Below are 27,857 nucleotides of genomic sequence, written 5' to 3'. Positions count from 1 at the left end.
AGCCAGTATTTGTCCAATTCCAACTGCCATTATACAAGGCCGAGATTAGTTTTGTACAACTTGTAAGCTTGTAAAACTCTAACCACAGAGGTTGTGGTCTTTTGACCATGACATTGGGAAGTTAAACTTGATTCGTAGCAGGATCAACAAGGTCTGATGATTTCCTCTGCGATTCCTGTTCTTCTGCCAGCTGTTTAAGCTACCGTTCTCTCAAGAACATTGTTCCTGTTTTAGTTCCTTCTAACAAAATAGAGAGGTTTCTGTCCCCATTCTTGTTAATTGAAATAACCCAAGTAGAGCTTCCTGACAAACCAGGGAATAAGTATGCCAAGAGGATCTGCACAAGCATTTTCAACCAACAGCAACACCTAAGCCAGTAATAGCAACAAGCAGAAAGAGAAAAAGTAGCAAAACCCAAGATACAACATCAAATTTCAGCAAGACCAAAAAAAAAAAAAAAAAAATCTGAAGTTAAAATTAAAGAACGAACTCCTCAGTTATGGTCTGGACACTACTTCAGAAGAGGACCAGAAAAACAGATATGGCTAAGAGACAGAGTCTTAAAAAGGTTATTCAAACCAACCAAGCACTTTCAGACTGTGCAAGTCAGCCCTAGTGAAACCAGCGGGCAGTGAGAAGGGAAGAAAGGAAGTACAAAGCAGAACAGATAAAGACATCAAAGCAAAATCAAAGGCATCTTAAGCTGTCTCATGATAAAGCATAAAGAACACACAGGAGCAGACAGACACGCTGTCTTGCAGATCTAGCTGGAGTAGTTCAAGCTCAGGAGGTGAACTCTGGAGTTAACTACCCCTACAGCTGAGAGACCACACTGTGTGACCACCGACTGCAGTGCTCAAGCACGCTGGCTTAAATCATATTCAACAAACGGCCTCAACAAGGGCAGGTAACTTTAAACCCCTTCAGGCAGCACTCCTCATGGGCCACATTTTCCAAGTGTAAACATCAGAAAGAACAAATACTTCTTGAAGACTGATGATGACTCTTTCTAAGCTAATGAGGTTTAAATTCTCCTCCAGTTATGTCATTTTCCAGCCTTCCCCACCCATTCATCTTCTACATCTTATACCCTCCTACTGTCAAATTAAAGTGTCCCATTTCCACACCCAACGCACCCTGCTGCCAAGCTATTGCTCATCTTCAGGTGACCTAATACAAGAACTGATGTGTTTATTCTAAGACTGTGCAGCCATCGGTTTCTCTTTGAGCTCTGTATACAAGATAAAACAAACACTACCAACAGGCCTCAAGTCTGCCAAACACAAGAGACCTCAGCTCCAGCACAAAAAGTAGAAAAATCAGATTACGCAAATGAAAAAATAGTAAGGTAAGGAAGTCCTTCCTTTGATTCCCAAATACTTAAAGGAAATGCTCAGTTGTCATAAATATTGGTTTGGTATGTAAATATCTGGTCACCAGCTTCCACAATCTGAATTACAGAAGCTGCATATTATGATATCAGGACCCCAGAATTTTAATCCTCTGTAGACCACCATAAATGTCAGCTAAAAGCACACCTTGGTGTAATCAGCAAGGGCTCATACCAGTTAAAGCAAGCATATATTGCATTTTACATCAGATTTTGCCAAGCTGATTCAGAAAGAGGACAAGGCAGACTGAATCCCAGTAACTTATTCTAACTCATCTGAACACAGATAAACCCAAGAAAGTTCATCCCCTCACAAGAAAATCAGAGGCCTATCCCTAACCACCAATTTAAGGGGGGGGGGGGCAGGGAGACCCCCCAAAAACCCCACCCAACTTTTGAGTAAAAATGCAGTAATTTGCAGTGTAATAATGCAAAACTAAGTAAATACAGAAATAAGCAAGAAAGCAACCTGTGCTCAGTTTTATCAGATTGATAAATACGTATGCGTATAAATAACAGAACAGAGACACATATTTGCATGATAATTTGTTTTTAAAGTCCAGCAATAAGAATACATTGCCAAACATGACTTCCTGGTACATATCAGAATGAAAATGGAACAGATACTTTAGAAAAATAAGAATATATACTCAGCCAGGATCTAAGTCAAATCAAATAAACTGAGCACTGCAGATAGCAGCATCAAAGGCTGCTGGAGGGTCTGCAGGAAACCTCAGATGCTTGACCTCAGGCCACTGCAGAGAGGTTGAACTGGAAAAAAGACAACTGTACTTTCTGTCTTACTACCAGAATAACAAATAGGAAGTAAATCAGAGTTTTCCAAATAGTACCAACTTTGATTTGGCCACTTTATTAAAGAAGAAAATACTAGAAACTAATGACAATCAGCATCTGCAGATTAACGAGTACAACCCAGGAACTGTTTACTGTCATCCCTCTCCGCATAGAAACTGTAATTCCTTCAGAGACAGCAATTAGCTCCTAAAAACGCTTATGTTATCAGGGGCCGCCTCCTTTTTCATCTCTTCATATCAGCTTGTACTTCCTACAAAAACTATGGGTGTAATTTATAGGCAATGGGCTGAAACACAGACAATCCTCTACAGATCGTAATGAACTCAGGAGAAACTCCTCCTTCAAAAACAGGTAGCTAAAAAACAAGGTTCTTGTCCAAATCTACTCAATCTTGTCTTAATTTAAAAAAAAAAAAAAAAAAAATCTGTTGCCAAGTGCACCAATGTCACTGATAAAGTAATTCTGAGGGATGAGACTGAAAGCTTTCTCTTAACACAAAAAAGCACGAGAGCCATTTAAGACAGTTATCAACAGCAAAGGACAAAAAAAGAAGTATCTAGAGCTACCCAGAGAAAGTAACACTGAACATGTTTTGTCAGTAAATCCACAGGTTTTCTTGGGGAGACAAGTATAATGGGCCGCTTATTACGAGGCAAGAACGTACAAATAGTAATTTCAGCAAGAGACAGTAATTGCAAAGAAATCATCTACACTATCTCAATCTCAAAAGATCTGGAACATATGCTTTAAGCATAAAATCCACTGAAAATCCACAAAAATGATCAGGGGGCTGGAGCACCTCTCCTATGAAGACAGGCTGAGACAGTTGGGGTTGTTCAGCCTGGAGAAGAGAAGGATCCGGGGAAACCTTACTGCAGCCTTCCAGTACCTAAAGGGGGCTTGTAAGAAAGATGTAAAGAGACTTTAACCAGGGCCTTTAGTGACAAGGACAAGCGGCAATGGTTTTAAAATGAAGAAGGGTAGATTTAGATTAGACATAAGGAAAAAGTTTTTTACGATGAGGGTGGTGAGACACTGGAACAGGTTGCCCAGAGAAGCTGTGGCTGCCCCATCCCTGGAAGCGTTCAAGGCCAGGTTGGATGGGGCTTTGAGCAACCTGGTCTAGTGGAAGGTGTCCCTGCCCATGGCAGCAGGGTTGGAACAAGATGATCCTTAAGGTCCCTTCCAACCCAAACCATTCTATGATTCTAAAATAATGTTTAATTCTTCTACCCTTCCAGAAGAGCTGGTATTTTCACAGAAGGCAAAGTGCTGGAAAGGCTAGGCATCTGAACAGCAATAAATCAGAGGAAATCTACCATTAGCACCGACGGGATTTCAGCAGCAGGGAAAACTGCAGACCATAACAACTTCCACATTAGCCACATCCTGACCACAGCTCAACTTTCATTTTTGGTAGGACACTAACTCTCTGCAAGGTTTGAGAAAGTCCTGGGCTTCCCTAAACATAGTTAGGAGGCCAAGTAGAATATGGACTCTGGATCACAGCTAATCGTTGCTCAGATTTTGCCACAGTCTAAGACAAATGTCTGTTTTTGTTACTGCTGGGTCAGTGTCTTAGGGAGCTGCAGCAAGTAAGTGATACAGCTCCATACTTTTACAGACCATGAGTTGTTACAAGAAATCCAGCTCAAGAATATCATGCTCACTTCTTGTTCAGAAAATGGTTAGAAGATCTAAGGCAGAAGACTGAGCTCAAAGTTCAACTGTGTTTTATTGACTCATTTAAAAACCGCAAATACATCATCTGATCACTACTCACCACCCTTGCCACGTACAAAATGTTATTTATTAATTTAACAGGAATGCTGCCAGAAAGTGCATCCCTGCTCAACAGATTCTGTTAAAGTCAACAGTGACTAAAAATTACCAACCAGCATTACCACAAAAATGGTTATTAATTTTCTGTCCAAGTGTTACAAAACCTATACAAGAGACCAGGCTTGGCCAAATTCATCTTTCAGAAGAAATCTAGGGTAGCTATAAGGCTTTCAATAACAAGTCCTATGGTGCAGGCGATACAGTGAACACATTCTCTTCACATGCAAGAGGGCCATCCCTGAGGCTGGGAATTGTACTAAAGCACAGCAACCACAGGCACACGCGGTCTCAATAAATCTGATATGAAAGTAAACTGAAAATAACACATGCAGAATCACGGCTACCAGGACTAACACTTAAAAGTAATTACAAATTTTGTACAGAAGCTCATGCAGAGGACAAACCACCATGGTCACATGCTAAGAACAGCCTATTTATTTTGGCAAGGAGGCCAGCAGTGGCGTCAAGGAAAGCTTTTAGTCAGGTTGTAAATCCAGCCGCAAAAGGTGGCTCAGGTGTTTTTAAATTCAAAACTTCCTGAGGAATTACAGCCAGAACAAAACTTCTGGGAGAATGAGCACTGTCATGCTGCCACTGCTACTTCCCAATTGGACTTGACAGCTTGAAGATGAGAGCCTTTATCTAGGGCACTTGAGCCTTCATTTCAGACTATGTGAAATACTTTATACAAAGAGCACACCTCCAGAGGTTAGGAAACTCATCACAACCACTTTTGCCTTCTCCTCTTTCAATTACACGAATATTTAGTTTCCATTTTGTTTTCCTTTCTTTAACAATTATTCCAGAATTTAACATTATGGTGAGGCTATGATCATACTACATTAATTTTCATCTCAGGAACAAAATAAAAATGAAAACACTGATATTAGTTTCACCTAATTAGTTTCACCAAGTGACACCTTTCCTCCCTTTTGTTGCTTTACAGCACAGTACGACAGAAACAAATTTGTGCAGTGAAGCAGCAGCGCTGAGGGGCCAGTGCCCAGACTACAGGCATTTTGAGGTTTTACTAAATGTAGTCAGTACCAAATGGCTCTACTCTGAGCCTCTGGACTGAATAGGAATTCACAGCCGGAGAGTATCAGGTGTGTTTCTAAGGAGAATTCTGGTTTCATCCAAACAGGATCCAGGACCTGCAGTGCAGTAAGTGCAGGCAACCAGGAGGTTCACCACAAGAGCAAGGTCCTGAGATGAACTAAAACGCTAATGGAGACACACCTCTACTCATTCTTCATCCAGCTGCTGATGGTTTCTGGCACAGGAAAACACAGAAATTGTAGACTGTTGCTCTAACACAGTCACAAGCCAGTTTAAGGCATTTTTCCCCTTTTCTAACCTGCATTTTATCTTCAACTTTATCACCATTTTAATCTAAGCTTTATTTTTTAATACTGTGCATTAATGATCATGTAAAATATAGCTACCAGTCATACAGCATTACTTAAACAGCAAGAAAGACCTTAAAACAACGATAAGACAGCTTCTCCTAACTTTTTTTTCTTCCTAAATAATGTAGACTGAGTCATTCTTCCTTCTTCCCTCCCCAAGGACAGACTATTCCTACTACAACACAAACATTTTGCCTTAGACCTCCAAAGTTCAATACTTAAAATGTACGCTTCTTTTAAAAAACAGAGTTCAAACACCAGCCAAACCAAGTTTTCCCTTTCAGACTTTATATAATTGTAGTAATCTTGCTCTCTAAAAACAAAGCATGATTAAAGTTATCTTCAGTTCCCTCTAAATTGTGCCAAGATGATCCAGCAGCCCCCAGCCCGTGAGCCACCACCAACCCACACAAGGGCACTGCGCTCTCACGAGCAGCCCTCGCCCCAGCTGTGGGAGGACACCCGAAGATACTGTTGTCTAATCAAACAACAGGTTTCAAAGTAAAATATCGCTTATATGCTCAGCTGGGAACTTACCACTGGCTCCCCATCAGATGATGCTGTGGACCAGAAATATGGAAGCAGCAACAACAGGAATGCAAATAAATCCTGTTCCTGCATGTTTTAACATAACCCTGTTCAGCAGTCCCGAACAAAGGCTTGTGATTATTCAACCTGCAAATACCTTTAATCATTGTGGTTTGTCTAAAACTGGGGTATGGATTCCTCTCTCCAGAGGAGATTAATCTTCCTGCTGCTTGTTGGACAGGAGAGATTTGAATTAGGGCTTTAAAGCCAAAAGCACAGCTAACATTTGCAGTTGTGCAGATCTAATCAAGTACAGAAATTTCTGCTCCTGTTCCAACATTGCATTATAAAAAGTCAACTTTTCTTTCATTTATGAGCAATTTATAAAATGTAAATCCAAATTATTTTAAAAACACACCGGAAGACACTATTAAAAATACCCTCGACAAGAGTGTACAAGGCTCACACACAGAAGTTTAAAGTTCTCAAATACAAGATCAGTGCAATGTTACTCTTCCCCACAAACCACAGATATGTCCACCAAAAAAACCCCAAGTAAAACCCTCTTTCCCCTCTACAAGGACAACTTAGCCCCCTTACTCACTATGTGATGCTCTACTCACAATCAACTACGGAACTATCAAGAGGTACCCAGGACATTTTGTGACTTAGGTAAGAGCTTCCAAAACAAAAAACAAACAAACAAACAAAAAACCCCAACAAAAAACACACACACAGAAAAAACACCAAAAAAGCAGGTGAGGTAATTCAGCAGCTCCCTGTCCCAAGTCAGGTTTCCCAGTTCTCGGTCCCCTCCTCCCCAACTCCGGCAGTACCAGCCCCGGCGCTTGCGAACCAGCTCACTGCACTTGCAACAGCAGAAAAATATCTCTGCCAAAGTCCATGATTTGATCCACTTAAATAATTTCTCCCAGTTCAAAAAGAAGATGGGTGAGCTCCACTGACAGCATTAAGATAGACGTAGAAAGTATATCCACGAGAAGGCAGAGATGTGAGCAGAAACTCCTCCCTGAGGCAACAGCAAGGTGTTACCTTGGCTCTCCACATCTCTGAATATACGTGCAAAGGATGCAGTCTAAGAGAACAGACACAGACCAAACACCTGCCTTTTCTAAGGCACAAAAATGAGTCCACTTGTAATTCAAGGCTCAAGCAGACTTAATTTATTCATTTTTAACGTACGATCCTTTCTCAGCCATAAAAGCTTCCCTTCACTCAAAGCAAAATATTTGATGCAGAAATACAAAGAATATCTGAAACATTAATTAAGAGTATTTTCTTAATGATTCAGGTTAAAAATTCAGACCTTTCTAAACCTAATGGTTTTTCCATAGCTTTGAAGATTTTGTTTAAGATTTCTGAAAAGTTAACAGGTTTTCTCATCTCCTCCAGCTGATTGTTACCTGTAACATTTTGCAAAAAATCTCAAAATGCATACAAGCATGGCCTGAATTATTTGGACATAGCTGGAGTTCGCATGTTCAAAGCCAATCTAGAAAATCATTACTTTTCAGAGAATAACGATGCATTTTTAAACACTTCAGAAAGAAGCAAGTACATACAGTATTTACCAAACAACTGTATTTTGTGTTCTTTTTGTGCAACACAAAGGGAAAAGGGAAAACATAACAGAAAATCCAACAGCAGAGCTTCTGGAATTGATTACCAACATTTCTTTGAGCTATCTGATGTCAAGGAAGGTTGACATCACGTTTCCCAACTGTAAAAATAGGGCATTTCGTGTGGATCACAGAGATTTGGCCAATACGATCTTTAGGATTTAAGTCACACTCTTCTAGAACAGTTATTAACTGCTGATTTGGCAGCCCCCAAAAAGTGATTAAGAAAAAATAATATTCCAAAGAGCCACAGATGTGAAATTTCTGACAGAATCCAGCTGCCCAGCAGAAACTTCAGGGGGTCCAGAAATCAAAAATACTTTTTACAAGGTAAGGAGCAAAACTGACATCACAGGTTCAAACCATGTATCAGCTACACGTCTACACATACCAAGTGCAGTCAAGATGCTCAACATTAAGACCATCAAGAAAGGCAATCAAATGGAGTTGCCTAAATGAGTGAGAAGGACCAGATATAGTTGGAGCAGAAACACACCGAACAGCCATTTCCACTTAGTACTTTTATTTAATAAATTAATGTTCCTGAAAAAATTTCTAATTTTCTCAACACCATTCCCAAGAAACAGGCACAACCCAATTGAATGGAACCTGCTATACATCATTAGGATTCACCCAGGTGACACAACAGGAAAAACCAAACTTAATTAGATCAATTCAGATCAGTTACTATAAAATCCATGGGGTTTGTTATTTGGCACATTTAAACCTATTATCCAGTTAATCAATTAGAGAAGAGGATAACGTGAAATAGTTCTTAAGCGTGCTTCAAAGATACTTAAATCTTCTTGTATTTTTTTCTTTTAATTCAAATACCTTTTCTGATCAAGAGCAGCACCTTTAAAGCCTTCCTCCAATTCTAGCCCAATCTAAAGGAATAGTTTCAAAATCCTTCCCACTAAAAAATATATTATTACTGATTTCTAACCTTGAAGACACATCCCCTTGTTCTTCCAAGGCCAAGGCAAAACATTTTCTTCTTGCACATCTTTACAACTTCCCTCTATGTGCTCAGTACCAGCCACACAGGAATTCCATGAAGCTTTAAGCAAACCCTTTCCTTTGCCAAACAAAAAATGGTAAGGATCATGCAATCACAGGTTAAATATATACAATATTCATATGGAAAACAAACTACACAATTCTTCAATCTAGCAGAAAAAGCTGTAATACATGGGCACTGGAAGCAAAGACCACACAGACTAGAAACAGGCACTACTTTAAACACAAAGACCATCAATCATTTTGAAAATCTTTTGTAGAATTACTTTTAACCAATAACACAGATTTTAAATTAGGACTAGATTTTTTTTCTTCCTAGTTCAATATTTCTCAGTCTGATTTGCAAGACATCACGCCCAGTCTGCAAAGCAGCTGCCTTTTTTATTTATTTTCAGTACATACACAGACACAGCCAAAGGTAAGTGCTACTGCCTTCTGCCAGAAACACTTCAGAGTCAATTCCTGGCTGATTTCAGCATTTGCAGATATTGCAAGTATCAGAAACATCAGTGTCAATCAAAAGGTCTACCAGACAGCTAAAAAAGTCACACGCAAAGTCCTGATGATAAAAACATTTAATTAATGCATTTGTGATTACAAGCAAGACCCTCACTGCTGACTGCCAAACAGTAAGCCACAAAACAGTCCCTGATTTTTTTTTTTTCCATGGAAAACTAACATGTTACTAGCTTTTAAAGGATGAAAAATACAATTCTAAACCAAACAGACTGATCAAAGACGCAAATGAGACTGTGCTGCGATTGAAAGAAAGACTGTGGGATCACATGAAACTTATCATCAATGCACCCATGAGGAGACAACCCGATGACTGCCTTGTTCAGGGCTTTATAAAGCATCCTCTTCAGCTTTCTGGACTTCTGGTCTCCAACGCTCCAACTTAAGTTCACTCAAGCACTCTATTTGGGACTCTAGTCTGGAGGTCTTCAGTACTTCCTATGTTCCAGCAAATATATGCTTTATTGCAGATGCACATAGTCCATGTATCTTCTTTGTAAATTCATCCAAAATTTGAGCTCCATAGAAGCTTAAATTACAGCGATCAGGAAATTCTACGTGAAAGTCAGATATGACCTATTCAAATTCTTCCTTGTGAATATATGTATTTCAAATCTGCTTTCATGATGGATTTTCTTCACACTGTTGAAGGACCTGAGCACCCTCTTGGAGGGGCAGGGGGGGTTAATACTAAAATCCACATAGATTTCCTGTATTTTCTCTCTGGAGTAAAAATCTTCCTTAGGGAAGAGTTTTTGGTTTTGAATTATTCATGGGAACTAGAAAACTAAAAGCTTGTAAGTATAGTTGTCTTACAATATCATATGTTTAGAGATCTTCTAACGTCACCTTCGAAAAAATTCAAAACACAGTGTAAAAGAAACAATTATCTGTAGAATAGAGACACATCTGACTACAAGGAAGAACTCAGAGGGTTAATTCAAGTCAGGCACTTCCTCAGGAACCCAGAAAAGCCCAATTCCTTTGTTTGGTGCTGAGACAGACATCGCACTAAACACATGGGGTTCAGTCACCTTCCAGAGACCTATAGGAAGTCTTGAGGCAAGAACACAAGAATAATTGCATTCAAAAAGAGTTAAGATGATAGTACAAAGCAGCCCAACTGACACAACTCACAACCCACTGAACTAAAAAAAGCCAAAAAAGCCCACAAAAAAACCACCAACCCATTTTGCAAAATGCATCAACAGATGAATCAGTACCCTTGTCACACTGTGTTAATGGAGAGTCCACCTCTCTTTACAAAGACTCATGCTCCACCCTCCACAATAGCATACCTGTCTTCAATTACAGGGATGTACATGTTTCCCTTTATTAACTGAAGGACACAAGGTCTGAAGAATTATCTTATTATTTCTATTAATAAATAGAGGATATTTAACAGAAGCACTCGACTACAGTTCAGAAGACTGGACTATAAACCTGGAGTACATTTTTGCCACACTATCCCCCAAAAACCAAAAGCAGGCAGTATTTCTTTCTTACTACACAGAAAGAAAATTAATAATATTAACCAACAACCTGACATTGCATTTCAGTATCAATGCTCTGTTAAAAGGAAATTTACAATGTCCAGAGCTTCTGCTTTATTTGGGTGACTAGTAAAAAGAACTTGCTAGCTATAATGGTTTACTCTGACAAACTTAAAAAAAAAATACATGGTTCCTGAATGACTCCAGTAACTTGGGAACAACAAGGAAAACAAATTACTCAAATGCCTTCTCAAATGCCTGCACAACCAGCAATAGCCGTTTCCTATACTCCCTTCACAGACAAGGGTGAGCCATGCTGGCTAACCTCCCAGTGTTACGACCTGTGAAGGATACAAATCTAATTTTGCTAAAAGAACAATACCACTGCATCCAGTCTGTTAAGAGATAATAAACATTCTTTCTTTTTTTTTTTTTTAGGAGTGACGAGTTAGCAAAGTCTGCTGACGTTCAAGTTTAAACACACAACAGAGAATATTTCAAAGGTTATCAAAAAAGTATTTTGTTTTTCAGCTTCTACTCTATAAAACTCATGCAAGTTTTACTGGATGCTGTAATTCAACTAATTTCTTCACATATCCAGCAGCCTGTGCTCTATGATGATCCTGCTCTGATATGGAAGCTTTTGACATCATTCTGGAAATGTGTACCGAGTGTGACCTGTAATAACAGCGTAGGAAACCCTAATACACCAGGTGTGGCTTCGGAGAGAAATCCCGAGCCACCCAGGAAGTGCTCTAATAACTACAGCAGCCTTCCTGTAAGCCTTTACTGCTGTGGGTCTCTTGAACTAGTTTTACGCTGAAAAACATAAGGGAAGGGAGGTATAGGACAGAGGACTAACTTTTCACCTGGCCTGCCCTTCTACTGTAGCAGTGCAATAAAAGAGGCCTTGGCGGTAGTGAATGATTTTCATCTTCTTTGATACCCAGCTTCTCCCCTTTCTCTAGCCATCCCATAGTTTATTTCTTCTCCGAGCCTCAAAATGCCTTTTCTTTTGCTCTCGAGAGGGAAACTCTAAAGTTTCTCTTTGCTCTCTAGACAGAAACTCGCATTTATTGTTAAAACTGCCAGCTATCAGCAAGTCAAAAACCACAAGAAATGGCAGGATCACTGAAGATATTGAAGAGAAAACATGGCAGCAGAAAGGGCCAATCCCAGAAAAATCACCGCTGATGCTATTCCAGGTAAGAAAAACTCCTTGAAATGCTCTGGACTGCTTTTGGTTTTGGGGAACACCAGGAGGCCAGGAGCTTTCCATCCTGCCAGGGGAGCTGTGCTGGTCCTGCACCGTGCTGTGCCTCTGAGCCCAGCTCGCCTGGAAGGTGAACCACATCTTCTCAGCCTCCTCCCTTCAGCGCATTGACAGCCCCTGTTCCAGATTGCGCTTTCCCTACATCACCTGGCTGCTTCTGCCTACACCACCCTAGTCAACACCAGCATTAATAATTTTGTACCTCTGGTAGTTACTCCCCTTCTCAAACCCTTCTACTCTAAACCACTTACACATTAAGCTGCACTTAAAATTAGCTTGTAAAGCAGACCTTCATCTCAATGCAACACTATTCAGCCCGCTTCCATCTTTCCCAAAACAGGGAAAAAGATTGCTGCTTTGGTCCAGGAATCTAATGAAACCACACGCACTTTGGGTGGCAAAAGCCATAGGGCTTTCTTTGCTAAGGTGCTCTTGGCAAGGTGACAAGGTGCTTCTGCCGACCCAGAACAAGATCAGTGCAATCTCATCCAGCGCAAGGACCACTGTGAGTAGCCAAAGGAGTCCCCAGCAGAGCACCAACCCACAACAGCCTGCAACAACAAAAAATGCTCCTTCCTGCCGAATTGCGTGGGGAGCAAGTACGTTCTACTGCAGGGCTTCCCAGGCTGTGCTGGGTACACATGAGCAAAGCTTGCCGTGAGAGGAGTGTTCCCCACAGCAAATGTGTCCTCCACGTCACTCTCCCAACCTCAGGCTGACAAGCAGGGTTAATTGTAGGTTGACAGCTTCCAAATAATTACAGCCATCCCCAATCCAGCGCTTACTGGCATGACATTGGTCATCCTCAACAAGGGAAGGCAGAGTAGAGAAAAACACAGATTTTGTTTAAAACTCTTTCCAATCCTTAAATTCTGCTTCTACCCAATGTTCTGCCCTGCGTCTCTCCACTCCTCTTCTCCCTAGACACCCAGCCTGCCTGCCAAGTAAAACAAAAACCAGCATCTCTTTCATCCTCAGAAAACCACACTGATGTAGCCAGTTTTACTTGCTCTATTGTACAAATTCCATTTGCAATCTGTCTTGGTATATGCAGTCCACAAAGAGCATGTGAAGCTGCACGCTCATTTGTAGGACTGACGCCATGCAAATCCTTCTTATTTCCAGCAAGTTGTGAAATGCAAAAGGCAGGATATCCTGGAAGTAGCAACATAAAAGAAAAAAGAAAAAAAAAAAAAAAAAGAAAAAAAAAAGGCAGGTGTCCTGGGCATAACTTACACAGGGCTTGTTTAAGGGCAGCAGCTGATCCTGAAAAACGAAGTCTGGTTCGGAAGGAGTCTACAAATACCTGCATTTGAAGCACCAAGGATCCAGACCACACCTCTGCTGCAGCCTGGATCCCAGAATGATCCAGGCAGATGAACGATGGGCAAGACACAATGCAACCCAGGAAGCCAATCCAGGTGACGTGCTAACAATATACACTGGAGTATTCATTATGTTTTATGCTCTGGTGAACTCCAAATGAACATTATCACATGCATCTGGGTCAAAATTTGACTGACATTACATCAAACAGTGCAAAGAGGTGGTATCAGCTATCACCGAACCAAGGTCTGCGCCCCACATATGACTCACTATAGCCTGAAGCACCCGAGCTGACACCAAGCCATTCCTGTCCCAGCTGGGTAGGGGCCCTCAGAGGAGAGCCCTGGTACCTGAAAAAGGGGAAATCCTGCCACAGCTACAGGAAGATCTTAAAAAAACAACCCTTCATTCTTCTCCCACATTTTCTTCTTATTAGTATTGAAATGTATGTGAAGACCTTGACAGAGGTACAATAATAGAGAAGGCGGTTTAGTTTTTCTAACTTCCCTAGGTACTAGTACAAGCTTTTAGCTTACATTAAAAGTTCAGCATAGTCCACACACTTGCAGGAGATGCTTAAGGGAAGTGGTGATGTGGCAGAAAAAAAGGGAAAAAAACCCCCACCCTCCTTTTTCAACAGTAGTAACTCAAAGACTGCTAAGACATGAGCTTGAAAAATAAACAGCCCCCCACACCAACCACCAAACCTTGTTTAAATGCTTGCTAACACCACTAGGCTAATTCCTCACAACATAAAATTGTTTCTCCTACAAATGTGGCTAGTATTTCATATTCAAGTTGGTTCTCCTGTATCTTCAGGTTTGTGATAGTTACGCAGCGTTTCCTTAAGAAAAGGCCTGAAAAAAGTAGAATTAAATACTTGAAAAAAATTCCTGTATTTATCACACAGATGTGCTTACCTCATTGTCAAATTGGAGACTACCAGTTAACGAGTTTTGTGGATCTGCCTGCCTGCAAGATGCTCATCACAAAGTTAGGCTGTGAATTTAAAATGGAGCAGCTGATCAAACTTAAAACACAGCCACGCGAGCCTCATGCACAGCTGTATCTTGCCCATTACAATTTCTCCATAAAGAATGTACAGTGGAGGAAGTAACAGATCCTTTGAGAAGGCTCCTGTCTTACCTGGATCCTCTCAAAACTCCTTGGCCATTTCCAACAGGATGACTGATGGAAATAAGGGAGGCTGCTAGAGAGAATGTGCCGAGTCCTAGGAAAACATGAATCAATTAGCTTTTATTAATTACAACTAACCACACCTCAGCACAACTTCAGATGTCACTCCAAAACCTTTACCTGTCTTGGGGTGAAATACTTAGCCCAAATTGGAAGGCCTCATGGTCTTTTTACACCCACGGGCAGGCACACCCAGGGGCAGTGCCTGGGCACGTATGGGGATCAGGCAGCATCTTTCAGTTGAGGAGGAAAACAGGGCTTTAAAGTCCAGCCCAGGCATGGCAGGAAGGTTGACCCCTGATGCCAACCTGTTTTGCCTTCAAGCAGTCAAACCAGCATTTTCCTTCCATTACAATCTTCAAGAGTCCCCTCTTGAATCTGCTGGGGTCCCTTTGGTCCTCTCAGCTCCCCAGCTTTCCCACCTTGGCATCGTCCTTCAGCCTTCACACGTTCCTCAAGAAGGAGCTCACCTCAAACTACTCTTCCTCTTCCTCCTCCTCCTCGCTTCCCTCTCCCCTGCTTCTACCCTCTCCCGAGGGCTGAAGCAGCAGAGTCACTCAGCAAACATGCCAGCAGCATAAAGTGGCCTTTGTCCGCCCTCTTCCCTCCCACAGGGATTCAGAAAGAAACCAGGATTAACACAGAAAACAACTCATCTCAAATAGCCAGTTTCTTTGAAACCATACGAATTTCCACTTCCATCTGATGCACTCAAGCAGTCAGTACTTATTACTCACATGAATTCCCAAATTTTTTACTAAAAAAACTTTAAAAAAAATCAGGAAATAATAGAACTGCATTTTTTTGAAAAGGATAAAAAAAATTCTCCGTCTACAGAGCTCAGTAACTGATCCAGGACCATAACAGAAGCTGCAAAGGGCAATTTAAAAAAAAAAGTCTATGAACCAGCTTAATATCTTAAAACCCCTGCTAGGCTGACTACTACATGAACAGGCACGCAACTCCATATCAAGAGAAATAAAGAAGCTTAACTCCAACACTTATTAAAAAAAAGTACTTTCAGTTCCAAGTTAAATGAAATCTGATGTAATAGTTTAAAAAAATACATATATGTACGAAAAATTGGGAAACGCTGCAAGGATTTAAATTGAAAGAGAATACTCCATAAGAGTACATGGTCAACATATTGTTTATATTTATCATTGCTGCTTTGGTGTTAAATATATACAATTATAATTTAGCACGTAACACACAAATACCCATAGCATCAGATGCCATATCATCAAAAGACTGTATTTTCATTTACAATAGGAAAGACCGTTACAGCCCCAAGAAAAGCAGCTTCTTAGTCCACTGCACTGCAAAAAACATGTTCTGTGGGTGGTGACCTTTTGAGCAAGACATGACTTGTACAGCATGATAACAGGCTAAGAAACTTCATGTCTAAAATTCCTCTCCCTAGGTTAGCAAGAAATATTATTTTTCTTTGAAAGGATGTCGAACTTCAGAGCAGAACATAAAACAAGATCTAAAATTTGTTTCAGATTACCATCAGGATATGATACAAAATGTATTTGAAAAAGTATCCTTCCCCTAACCAAAGCTTAATATATGTTCTTGTATAAATGATCTAAAAAAATACTAAGGTGTTACACTACTTTTTCAAAAGCCCCCAATGCATCTCCAAACACCCAAACAAAAAATTATTTTAATATATGACATCCATGCAGTTAACCAAATACTATCTCAAGGTCCATATAATCTGAGATTGAGTGTCTGACCATGACTAATTTCAGATGCTTGAGATGCAAGAGTACTGTAATGGGATGACAATCAAAACCAAAGAACATCACACCTTCTCTGAAACTTCTGTTTCTTCTGTACACTTGCAGTTAAATGCTTCGTTCCCAACAGCTGCGTTTCAAGACAACTATGACAGACAAGCCCACTTCTCTTCTGTTTCCCAAGATCTTTGAAATTTGAAGCAATGCTCTTAACCATGGCCACAAGAAGATCAGTTACTGAAATCCATAAAAACCATTAAAGCCTCTGAGAAATTATCCCAGCAAAGAGCAAACAAGGACAATAAAGTGATGATGCAACATGTGCATTTGCGTATTCCCACAAATGAATACACAGCTGGCAAGTCTATTTTTGGAAAAAAAATTAAAAGAGGAGGAGAAAATGGGCCTACCAGCATGCTGACTGAAAGGCAAGCCAACAAACGGGAGAGAAGGAGAAAGAGCATCGTCCCTGTAGCATCCACGTAAGTAACGCCCCGTGCAGTAGAGCAGAAAGAACAATACGCTGCAGAATGCCATTCATGTACCCAAGCACCTGCCAAAAAGTCTTGCTGCATGAACACAGCAAAGGCTTTAAAGCAATCAGCAAACACTGCAAAAAAAGCAACTTACTAGGAGCCCACAAAACGAGACAAAGATTCATCTCATTTGTTTTCCTGCCTTTGTAAAGGATACCAGGTAAGAAAAAAAAAAACCACACAAAAAAAATTCCTCCCCGCCCCCAAAACCATCACATACACTAAAACCAAGTGTTCATATCTTTACACAGCAATAAAAGTCCATGTTATTTTAGGGCCCTCTGAAGTTCCTTATCTTTTAAAATCCTTTCCAGTCCTACTGCTATGACTCTGAAATCCCCCACGTACACTCTTTATGGCCGCATTTCTCTCTGCCAACAGGGCTACTGGAGGCATTTGTGTACCTTTTGGTAGAGGCAACAAAGGGTTACACAGGTTTAAGAGACCGCAGAAAATGCTGTAGTTTCCTGAGAGAGGGTGAGGTGAAGGGGTAACAGCTTACCACCCTGAGAGGGGTACAACCCTTCACCTGCCTCCCCCCGTTACTGCTCCTCGCTGCACGCTCCTGCTGCCCCGCTGCATAAGCTCTGAAACGCATGACGTCCCTCTGCAGCAGGGATATGGAGAAGAGAAAGGCGATGGGTTTTGTTGCTTTCTGCAGAGCCAGCAGATTGCACTGAGATGTGGAAAAGCCCATCAGCGACCATCAGCGCTGCTGGGAAGGGAGCGGGGGGGAGGGCACAGCCGTGGGAAGATTTCCTCCTTTCGGGGGGCCAGCAGGCAATTACCTCAGCCCAACTACTCACAAAATTGCAACCCTAGAGAATCATTAAAATTGAAGTTATTAAAAGTATTTGTCAGATTCTTCATTCCTGAATGCTTTGATCCCTGTCCTGGAAACTTTGCAGTAGGTAAGCAGGACCCCCAGCACAGGAGGTTACTGCACACCGTTAAACCTGGCGGTACAGAGCATCCCCCTCCCAAAACTCTCCAGTGCCTCCCCTTAAACAAGCGGAGCATGACGGTGGGCAGGTTCAGCATGCCTGCACACAGCACTCACCCAGCTGAGAAAAGGAAGACGCAGCAAAACAGCCAGTCTTTGCCACAGAGGATTACGTGAAAGATTGTTATTGCCGCCCCCTCTGCCACTATAGAGCGGGTGTGATGGGCTGCACTTGAATAGATCAGGAAAGAGCGAAGCACGGATGGGAACTCAGAAGGAGGTGTCCCCTGTCCTCACCCCACCAGGCACGGCCTCCCTCACGCGTAGTGCCAGAGGACGGGAGAAGGACACGCTGCCCTCCCACAGGCAGCTTCTTCTGAAACATGGCTACTACAGTATCACGTTTTAGTCAGGTTGCTTTGGATCCGGGGCACTAAGAACGAACCTGAGATGACCAAAACCTTGCTGAGTGCCACTGGCAACAAAGAGAGTACAGCAGATGAGAGGGACGGAGTTCTGGACTATACAAATCACAAGCTGGACTTGCGCAAAATATGAAGTGTAACAACACTTACAGGACTTCAGACCAGGCCTGGAGAAGAGAAGGCTCTGGAGAGACCTTAATGCAGCCTTTCAGTACTTAAAGGGGGTTTCTAAGAAAGATGAGGACAAACTTTTTAGCAGGGCCTGTTGCGATAGGACAAGGGGTAATGGTTTTAAACTAAAAGAGGGTAGGTTTAGACCAGATACAAGGAAGAAATTTTTTACAATGAGGTTGGTGAAACATGGGAAGAGGTTGCCCAGAGAGGTTGTGGATGCCCCATCCCTGGAAACATTCCAGGTCAGGCTGGACGGGGCTCTGAGCAACCTGATCGAGTTGAAGATGTCCCTGCTCACTGCAGGGGGGGTTCACTAGGTGACCTTTAAAGGTCCCTTCCAACCCAAACCGTTCTATGATTCTATGATATAATTTAGAAAGTTGCTGCTACCAATATAGCCCGAGTTCTTGCTGATACCAGAGAGGTTTTTGTGAACCACTGACTTTGTTACATTCCCTGCTTCTCTTTTTTTTTTTATCCCCCAAACTTCAGATAAGTCTTCTAAATATTGTTAAAGAAAACAAATTTGTTCACGAAACTAAGTAATTATCCACTACACAAATAATACTCTTAATTGTCTGTTTAACTACCTTCGCAAAATAAATTCAGCAAGCTCTTTCAAGGCACGTTGCTTCAAAAAAACAAAGTTTTCTTTTATGTTAAAAAAAGGCCTTTTGTTGAGCATTTACAAATCCAGGGTTCACTCAACTTCCAGCTGAAGACTCTGGGAATTTCTCCATTGATTCTTCTGAGAGCAGACCAAACCCCGAAAGATGCACGTGCAGATGTGGCCAGCCCAGCAATAGCAGCACTCACGAGACCTCCGTTCAGCACTGCCAGAGACGGATCCCAGTTTGGAGACTGGCCCCGTTCTGCCTTTACCACTCAGCTATCAGGTGAGCGCAGCAGCAGCACTGCGAGCTGCACATCTGAAAAGTGAGGTTTAACTCCAGATAGCCTCATCCCTCTCTCATTCCCTGGAGCAAGCAGAAACTACCCTTCATCCACCCACTTGCAGAATGAGGAGAAGCATTCGGCTGACAAGGAAAGACCCATGGCTTGACAGAAGTGCTTCAGGAGTCACGTAAACCCTGGGTATGACCTGAAGCGTAGCCACGGCAGCACAGACACCAACTCATGCTAACCAAGCGTTTGAGCATGCCATGCCACTGACAGTAGCTGCAATTTAGCTCCACAATGCCTACAGGAGCTGCAGCCAGCACCGTGTCTGCAGGGTAAATGCTGCCTGGCCGCAACTCACTCCCTTTTCACTGGGAAAAAGTTGGTGTGTTGTACAGGCTCCCAAACCACCTTCACAAGGCCATGCCAAGAGGACCAAGGTGGCAACAGGCTTTGCCTTCGAGCTGTGGCATGCAGCACGGCAGCAGGACTGAACCGAACCAGCCCTCCCCGGCCCCATCACCCTCTGCTCTGTTTTTGCATACTGTTCAACCAAAGAAAAAGCGAAAGCTCGCTTTGGCTAAATCAATTCTTTTTAATTGGTATTCTAAGACAGTCGCTTATTGAAAGACAGAATTAGCGTGCTCCTTCCAATAAAATACATACTATTAACTACGCTTGGTCATTACTTACAGAAATCGTTCTGCCAGAGATTAAAGAGCGCATGCATTTATCTTTTTCTTGCCATCAAAACCTTAGGAAAAACTATAAAGGCTGGTGATACTTCACACTTAGCTTCGCAAAACTGGTATTTGGGGAAAAAAGAAGAAGGAAAAAAAAAAAGGTTTCATCCACAGACTTCAGTTCAAAAGCTATATTTTTTCTATGTGTTCTTTATATTATTACAGTTTCTATCAACACTTCAAAAACACAAGTCGCAGCCACCAGTATTTACTACACACGTAATACAGTCATTCCAAGAAACACCAAAGCAAAAACCTAAATAGGTGGCATGCTATGTTAAAATGTTAAGTCATTTTTATCTGCCCATGCATACTTTAAAAAACAGATTCAAAATGAGGGTACCTAAAGAAATATACACTACTTAACAAGTCTGATTTCTTTTTTTTTTTTAAATACGCTGACAATTCTTTAAAAGTGTTTCAGAACAGAAGATGCTGCAACATTTGGGCACAGGTTATCAAGCCACATACAGTATATACTACAGTTGATGACGAATACCTTAGGTTTTATCCCTCTGATTTTCCTGGTTTATATCACAGTATGATCCTACACCTACATTTCCTACAGGATTATGGGCTACACTCCTAAACCACAACATTTTGGTGTCTAATGCAATACTTTGCCTCAACACTAACTATTTTAAAACCAAATGCATTAAGCTGTAACATCAGATGACCAGCAATAATTGAAAGATTCTAGGCCTTTATCACAGAAACTGCATTTCTTTTGAGCACTAAAATTACTTTTTTCCACATAAACTCAGGCCAGAATACAGACCGCACCTGAAGAAATCATCATGTTCAACCCCCTACATGAGAACAAGTAAAACAGTCCTGAGGGAAGTCTGTAATACATCCTTAATACAAGTCTTCTTTGACTTCCAAAAACCTTTGCAAAAAGGAGACTGCACAACTTCAGTTTGTTCCAGTTTTCCCCAAAGCATAACAGATTTTAAGAACTACATCAAATCTTTGGTACAAACTAGTTTCATCTTTTTCAATACAGTCACTGAGAGAAGGACATAGACCACTTCTCACTAATTTTAAGACTGTAGCATCTTCTTGTCCCCTCATCTCATCCTCTTTCTGCTGGAACTGAGCCTGTCTAGCCTTTGTAGAACACTCTTCCCAAACACGTGTGGTCTCTGTAGATGATGCTTTCCAAACCCTTCCTATGCCTTCATGATCATTTCTGCCGGAATGAGACGTTTACATTTATCTTTCTTAAATGGCTGTGGCCAAAACTGAACACATTATCCTGTTAACTTAAGCTTCACTAGTACGAAAAGCTAAATCATGAACTTCACCAGTACTGCATCCCACTGCTTATCACAATCCCCCTCAACCCTCAGATCTGCTTCCATGGCGCTGCTCCCAAGCTGACTTTGCCTATCTGCATTAGGGGACCTCCTTCCTGAAAATAGTATCTTGTACTTGAATACAGCCATCAAATGTATCAAAAACCTCTTGCCCTCCAAAACAGAGCATCAAAAATAAGGTCTGAAACCCCTCCTCAGTCTCCTTCAGACTTTGTGCTAATTCTGTTGATCAAAGATAATCAATGACGACAAAGGTGCCAGAACTGCCCCCCAGCACCACTTATAGCTGATTTCCCAGTTTGATGGCAACGCATAATCACTCTGACAGAATAATCACCCAGAGCTGCTATCTCTAGACCTGGTCCCTTTGGCTCAGCTGTTCTCAAAAACTTCAGATTAATAAACAGTCTTCCTAAGAGCAGCCCTACTGGGTCAGATAGCAGGTCTGTTGTCTCCAGTATGCTGTCTGCAGTTGTCAGTGCCTGAAATCAATATAAAAATTTGGTAAATACTTGACTACTTTCCCAGTATATTCTCCCAGGCTCCACGTGCAGCTCAGCAACTCCCTGAGCTACAGGAGTTACTCTGTACAAGTCAGCCTTAGTGGATTTTTCTTCCATTAATTTGACTGGCTGCTTTTCGAGTCCCTGTAAAATTGCAACATCCACATGCTTTCAGAAAATATTTCCAAAGCTTAACTAACTACACATTGGGTCAAAACCAAAACACCCCTCTTTTGTTTGTTTTGAACCTGACAGCTTAATCTCACGCTTCCACATTTTGTACTGAAAAGTTAGCCCCTACTTAACTTTGCCACATCACTCACAAGACCATCAAAATTCCTAAAACCTCAAAGCTTTCCTCAGACCAACATTATCAAATACCAAGAGAATATGGTTAGACCGGGTCACAAAGCCTTCTCCACCCCTGTGAGCAGGCACAAGGAAGCACTACTTCACCTTGCTTACAAGAAAATAATGGTTAATGGGTCAAAATACTGACCCCATATGAAAACAAAGGCGCATGGCAATCCTGCATCCTGAAGGACACAGTAGTTAGTGCAGGTTATACACGAGCGCCCACTCGGGCTAGAAATATGGGCATAGGGAAATTAGTTCAATTTACAATATCTGCAAGCTAATACTGACATGGTTTTAATTCAGAAAGCTATTAAGCCTCACAGCAAACTTTACTGCCTTTATGTTCACACTGCTGGCTTTACAGTTTCACAGTTAAAGGCATAACTGTACCGTCACTAAATAGTTTATTAACTTATACACATTAAAAACACATCCACTAAAAATACAGTCAAGCTAAATCCTGATTTCTACATTAGTAAAAACAACAATCGCAAAAGTTTCTAACTTGTGCTCTGACAATTTCAGTATTTACTCTCCCACCTCAAAGACGTTCAGATCCCTCTTTTGCGGTTATTTTATAAACCATTGGCTTCATAGTTAACTTGTACATTAGCACAGTTTTATGATATTTAAACAAATACTGCGAGAAGACATTTACCTATACTTTTAAATTTGCATAAGGATAATTTTAACCATTAAATTATTTCTACTGTTATTAGGCTTTTTTCCCTAGCACCCCCCTCCGCCTTGAAAAGAAAAACCGCAGATGACATCTAACTCACGAATTCATCTCTACCCTGTTAATTTGTCACGTTCGCAACACAAGGAAGACTCAGCTCCGTGGCCAACCTTTGTACTCTGACGGCTGTGAACCCCAGTTCATAGGCCACTCCGCAGCCCAGCGATGCCAACTGAACTGTAAGAAATTAGGCTGCCCCAAAGGTCTTTGCCTTCCGAGAGCAAGGCAGGGCACAAGTCACGAAACACTACTTCTCGTCACCTTTGTAAAAAAGGGCTGGCAACCAGCAGTATTTAGATGAAGCCACAGATAACAACTGTCCTTTTATACAACCTGTAATCTATTAATTTAGATGTCTCAATCTTATGGGCCTTAGGATTTACTAGTTCGGAACCTGAGGGCCAAGTATCAGGCAAGCGTCAACAATAAATATGCTGCATTGCAAGTTGTATTCAAGCGCTGGCCCATTAAAGGGACGAACCTTTCCCAGTTTTCCTGTTCAGTCATGGGCGCAAGTTACAGGAACTGTGTATCAGTTTTTGGTAGCAGCACATCACGCTGCTCTCCAAAAACGCAGCCCTGCAAAAGCACTTCAGGGAGAAATACTCCAAGAGAAGATGTTTTTCAGTCGCGCTACTGGTCATACTGCGTGCGGCCGGTCAAGGCTGTAAAAAACATCTTTTCTGGGACAAGGACAAGCCTACCAGCACGGAAATGTTTTTGAAACGAGGAGAAGAGCTCAGCAGGGATGGTATTTTACAGAGAATGAAACTTAAAAAAAAAAAAACAACCAAGCAAACCCAACGCAGGGAAAAAATTCCCGTGCCAGCTCGTTGAAGGAAGAAAAACCCCTTCAGGCTGTGGTGGTCCCTCCCGGGGAAGGTGAGGGCACAGCCCGAGGAGGGCCGGCGGGGAGCGCTCACCCCGCCGCCGGGGCTCTCTTCCCGGCCGCCTCCCGCTCCAACAGGTCGCTCCCCCCCCGCGATACCGGCTGCTACCGGAGAACGCCTGACCCCGCAAAGCCCCGCTCCTCCGGGGCGAAACCTGCGGAGAGCCGACCGCACCTGACGCCGGGCCGGACCGAGGCGAAAGCGCGGGGGGCAGCGGGCCGCGGCCACCCCCGCCGAGGAGGAGGAGGAGGAGGAGGAGGAGGAGGGCCAAGGGCCTGCCGTGCCGCGTCCTTACCTGCTGCTGCTGCTGCTCTCGGCTGCTGCGCTGCTCTGCGCCGCCCGGCCCGGCCGGGACGTCAGCGCCACAGGGGCAGGCCGGGGGCGGGGGCTGAGGCGGCGAAGGATGGGCCCGGGCCCGGGCCCGCCGGCCTTCCCTCCGCACCGGCGTTGCCTGACGGGGAGCCCCGGCCTAGCAGCCCGCGGCCGCTGAGGGCAGGGCAGGGCAGGGCAGGGCCCGGCGCCCTCCCGCGCCGGAGCTGGTCTTCGGGGGGCTGGTGTTTGTGGACGCGCCTCGCTCGTGGTTGTTGTGGGAGAGCTTGGGTTTTTTCTCTTTTTTTTTTTCTTTTTTTAACCAGTGCTGTTACAGAAGGGGTCATCTTTCTCTCAGTTAACCATTACCCCCTAAAGAAGGGTACGGAATAAGCGGCGGCTCTCCCGCTGCGGCGAACCTCAGAAGTCAGAGACTCTTCAACCCCCGTCCCCTTCCCCTGAGCTCCCCCACCTCAGCCCCACGGCCTCCCTGCCCTCACGGGACCCGCCGTGACGGATTTTACCCCCGTGGGGTTGGCGGCGGTCCTGCCTGCTGCTTGACGGCGGAACGGCGTCCCGTCCGCCCGCCCCAGCCCCGTCCCGTGAGGCGGCTGAGGTGCCGGCCTGCCTTCCCGCTGGCCTCGGCAGCGGTTCTGCGAGGTTTCCCCGGCCTCTGCCTACGCCCAGCCATTCCTCCCCACGGCTGGCGTGAGAGCGGCTCGACCGGACGGCATTGCCTCACGCTCGGCCACGGCGTCGAACCGCCGACGGCAGCCGCAGCCACCCCTCCCTGACCCGCCGTGCTGGAGTTTTGCATCACGTCCCCGGCCCTCGGCTTTACGAGCGGCCTAGCGTCACCAGCGGGTTTGTCAGCTTTCCCGTAAAGACTTTGCTTCTCTTCACACAACGCTTCGCGAGTGGCACAGTGACCCTGACTGTATGCGCAAAGCCTCTTTGCTCTCCGCCTGACGGCCGTAAAATTCTTCTATATTTTGCTGGCAGAGGGAAACGAGCCAGTTCATACTTCCAAATCTCCCGTGTTTTCCTTACTCTCACAGCCCTAACTACCTTTCTTTAGGCAGGGCGTGCTTTGCTGCATCCTTTGTGAGTGTTTGGACAACACCAGGGACGCTGTGAGTACAGCCACTAGCTAATAAATAATTTAAACAAAATGTTTTCTTCCAGCCTTATCAACCCCTGTAGATACGATAGTCATAACGATGCCTTGGCCTCTTCTCAGGGATAAAGAGAAAAAACAGGGGGTTCTCTAGGGAAAGGGTTAGTCAAGGATCACTGTGGATGTAGACATGGAAAGGAAAATGGGAGTACACAAAGCGCCTGAGTAATCCTGCATCCTGGGCAGAGCACGGGTGGAGTTAAATCCTGTGTCCAGATTAACATTCCTACAACTCCTGAAACGTGCTATGAGCTTGTTTTGGTTTTTAAAGTGTTCCACACGCCTGCAAAGTGGCAAGGTGAATTTGACAGTTGCATCTTTGCTTGACATAATCTAGGAACGTTTAACAATTTGGACAAATCAAAATATTGTATAACTTCTAGAGGACGGGAGTTTGCCTTTGGCATTACCTTTCAGGGCAGTACTTTGTATGTTCAGCCTTACTTTTATTTGTAAAAGACAGATAAGGATAATTATTATTGGGGGGGAGGACGGAATGACTGGACAACTAAATGAAAATGCAGATTTGCTGACTGGATAAAAGCCCCTCTGTTAGCAAAACAGGATACAATGTCAGGAAACGCTCAACAAAATATTTTCACTGTAAACAAGCCGGTTGGTTCCATGGTGCCGTGGAAGCCGAGCAGTGCTGAGCACTATCTCACCATCTGACGTGCCGCTCCCTCATCAGGAGGACCGCGTCTCTCCTCTCTCCCCTCTTTTCTCCCTGGGAAATCTAAAAATAACCCAAGACACAGCAGTCTCTCTTCTGTAAATCTTCTGGGAAAATACAGGAAAACTCACACACAAGTAAAATCTGAGGGCAAGAACTTCAGCCTAAGAAGGGGGGGAGGGGGGAGATGGAAAGGGAAAACAAGGCAAAATGTATTTTACTGGACCCCTTGCCTGTATATAAGGAAGCAGGCAAGAAGCATTTCCAGTTTCATTCCTAGGAAAGTTGGACCAACCTCTGTCATTTCACACTAACGGAGACTTTTCAGAACACCAGGAACAGTGTAGCTAGGTTGGAGACGCCGACCAATTTTTCTTAACAGCTGTGTAACAGACAGACACAGTTCGAGGCTGGGAGGGAAAGCAGAGTGCCTTTAGCATCACCCTGTTCCTCCTGCACCTCAGTGTGTCAGGCGGGGGAAACAGCAGCGGAGGAGCATCTGTTCACAAGTCACAATGCACAGATGAGGTCTGCCGGCACAGCTTTCGCTTGGGCAGGTTCACGCTGTACCCATCAGACCACGAGGGTCTGTCATGACGAATGAGAAGTATCACGAATGAGAAATATATACTAGCACTGTCTTAAATGTGTAAATGCAATATTCTGGACAGCCTACAAGGAATCCCGCAAACATGCCAAAGGCAGAAAGACCACCGAGACAAGGCAGCGTGACATTTTAAGAGGACTATCGACACGTACGTGTCCCTCTACTGTAGCCCTGCTGCAAAGAACTGACGATATTCCAGACATCCAAGGTGTCTTTGTTCACGCAGATATTAAAATTGAATATTTTAATATGAATTCAGGTTGCTACAGATTATAGTAAACAGTTTCTGTCATTAAAGTTGCCGCATGTTTTTAAAAAATATGCGTTAATTGTACGAGCCACCGCATTCTGTCAGAGCTGATGGAAGGGTAGTTTGGAAGGATGAGCAGGTAAAGGACCCCAGGTGACTCCTCAGAAAACCCTGGGAGGATATTATGTATATTTGCATTTCAAAGAATATCATACAACATCCTGGCTATTTAAATTTCTGTGAAAGTGAATTCTTATGTATAATTAAGTTGATCAAAATTTAGACCAATATAAATACAAAAACGTAAAGGCTCTCACACTTGCATGGCTAGAACTTTCACTCCTGAGATGGTTGTTCTCAAGTGGTTAGCATCGTGAGTGTTAAGTTTCTCTCCCCACACTTTATTATGAAAAATTAACTGCAAAAATCAGGTTTGACATCGACTACGAGCCTTTACTGTAGGCATCTCTTCAGACGGAAAGCTTGTGTTTAAATCACGTTGGTATTAGCTGGGTTTCCCCGTGGATTACACGTAGCTACAACTGTTTTACACGTCACATGTAATGGGTAAAGTTCTGCCTGTAAAAATGTCCATGGGAACTGACTTAAGTCACAGCCAATGACTTAATGAGGCCAGAAGCTCATTTACTTTACATTGCTTTTTGACATACTCTAAATATATATGAATGTGATGTAATTACACTGTGTAATGTGGTCATGTTAAAATACCTCACGGCTTGTCAGCATCAACTCTTGGAGTTCCCTGACTGTTGAGTATTTCAGTTTAGTGCCTTGATACTCCCTAAAATGATTTTATAGTTTTGCAATTAATTTCTGAAAAAACTAAACCTAAACTCACTGCTTTTAAAACTGGAATTTTTGGAATTACCCTTGCAGAGTTTCCACATGTAGCTATTGTAGCTGCCAGCATAGTCCTGCCAGCACAATTTATCTGTTATTTGTCTGGATAAAGAATAGCTTGCTCATATGTTTGCAAAAGAACGTTTCTAGCTGGCTGAAGGTTCAGCAGTTTATGTCCAGAGACAGAGAAAGAACAAGAAAACTTGCTGAGATTTTAGCAGTAGTATGCTTACCAACTCCAAGATGGTGATCCTTT

General features: G+C 42.9%; 1 protein-coding gene across 5 annotated transcripts in view; it reads right to left on the bottom strand.

Annotated features, from left to right (window-relative positions):
• The window catches only part of MYO6 (myosin VI), a 107,154-nt gene extending 89,341 nt beyond the window's left edge, over positions 1-17,813 (bottom strand). For 2 of the 5 annotated variants that reach the window (XM_069804701.1, XM_069804702.1), the window contains exon 1: positions 14,400-14,470. The gene's annotated coding sequence lies outside the window, so the exon portion shown is untranslated. Of the gene's footprint in view, positions 1-14,399; positions 14,473-17,791 lie in introns of those variants that run through there. The other 3 variants (XM_069804700.1, XM_069804699.1, XM_069804704.1) reach the window with 3 other exon arrangements.
• Between the last annotated feature and the right edge of the window lie 10,044 nt (positions 17,814-27,857).

The sequence above is a fragment of the Haliaeetus albicilla genome, chromosome 17, assembly GCF_947461875.1.
Source record: "Haliaeetus albicilla chromosome 17, bHalAlb1.1, whole genome shotgun sequence".
Lineage (NCBI taxonomy): Eukaryota > Metazoa > Chordata > Aves > Accipitriformes > Accipitridae > Haliaeetus > Haliaeetus albicilla.
This window is presented reverse-complemented; position numbering and strand designations above follow the sequence as displayed.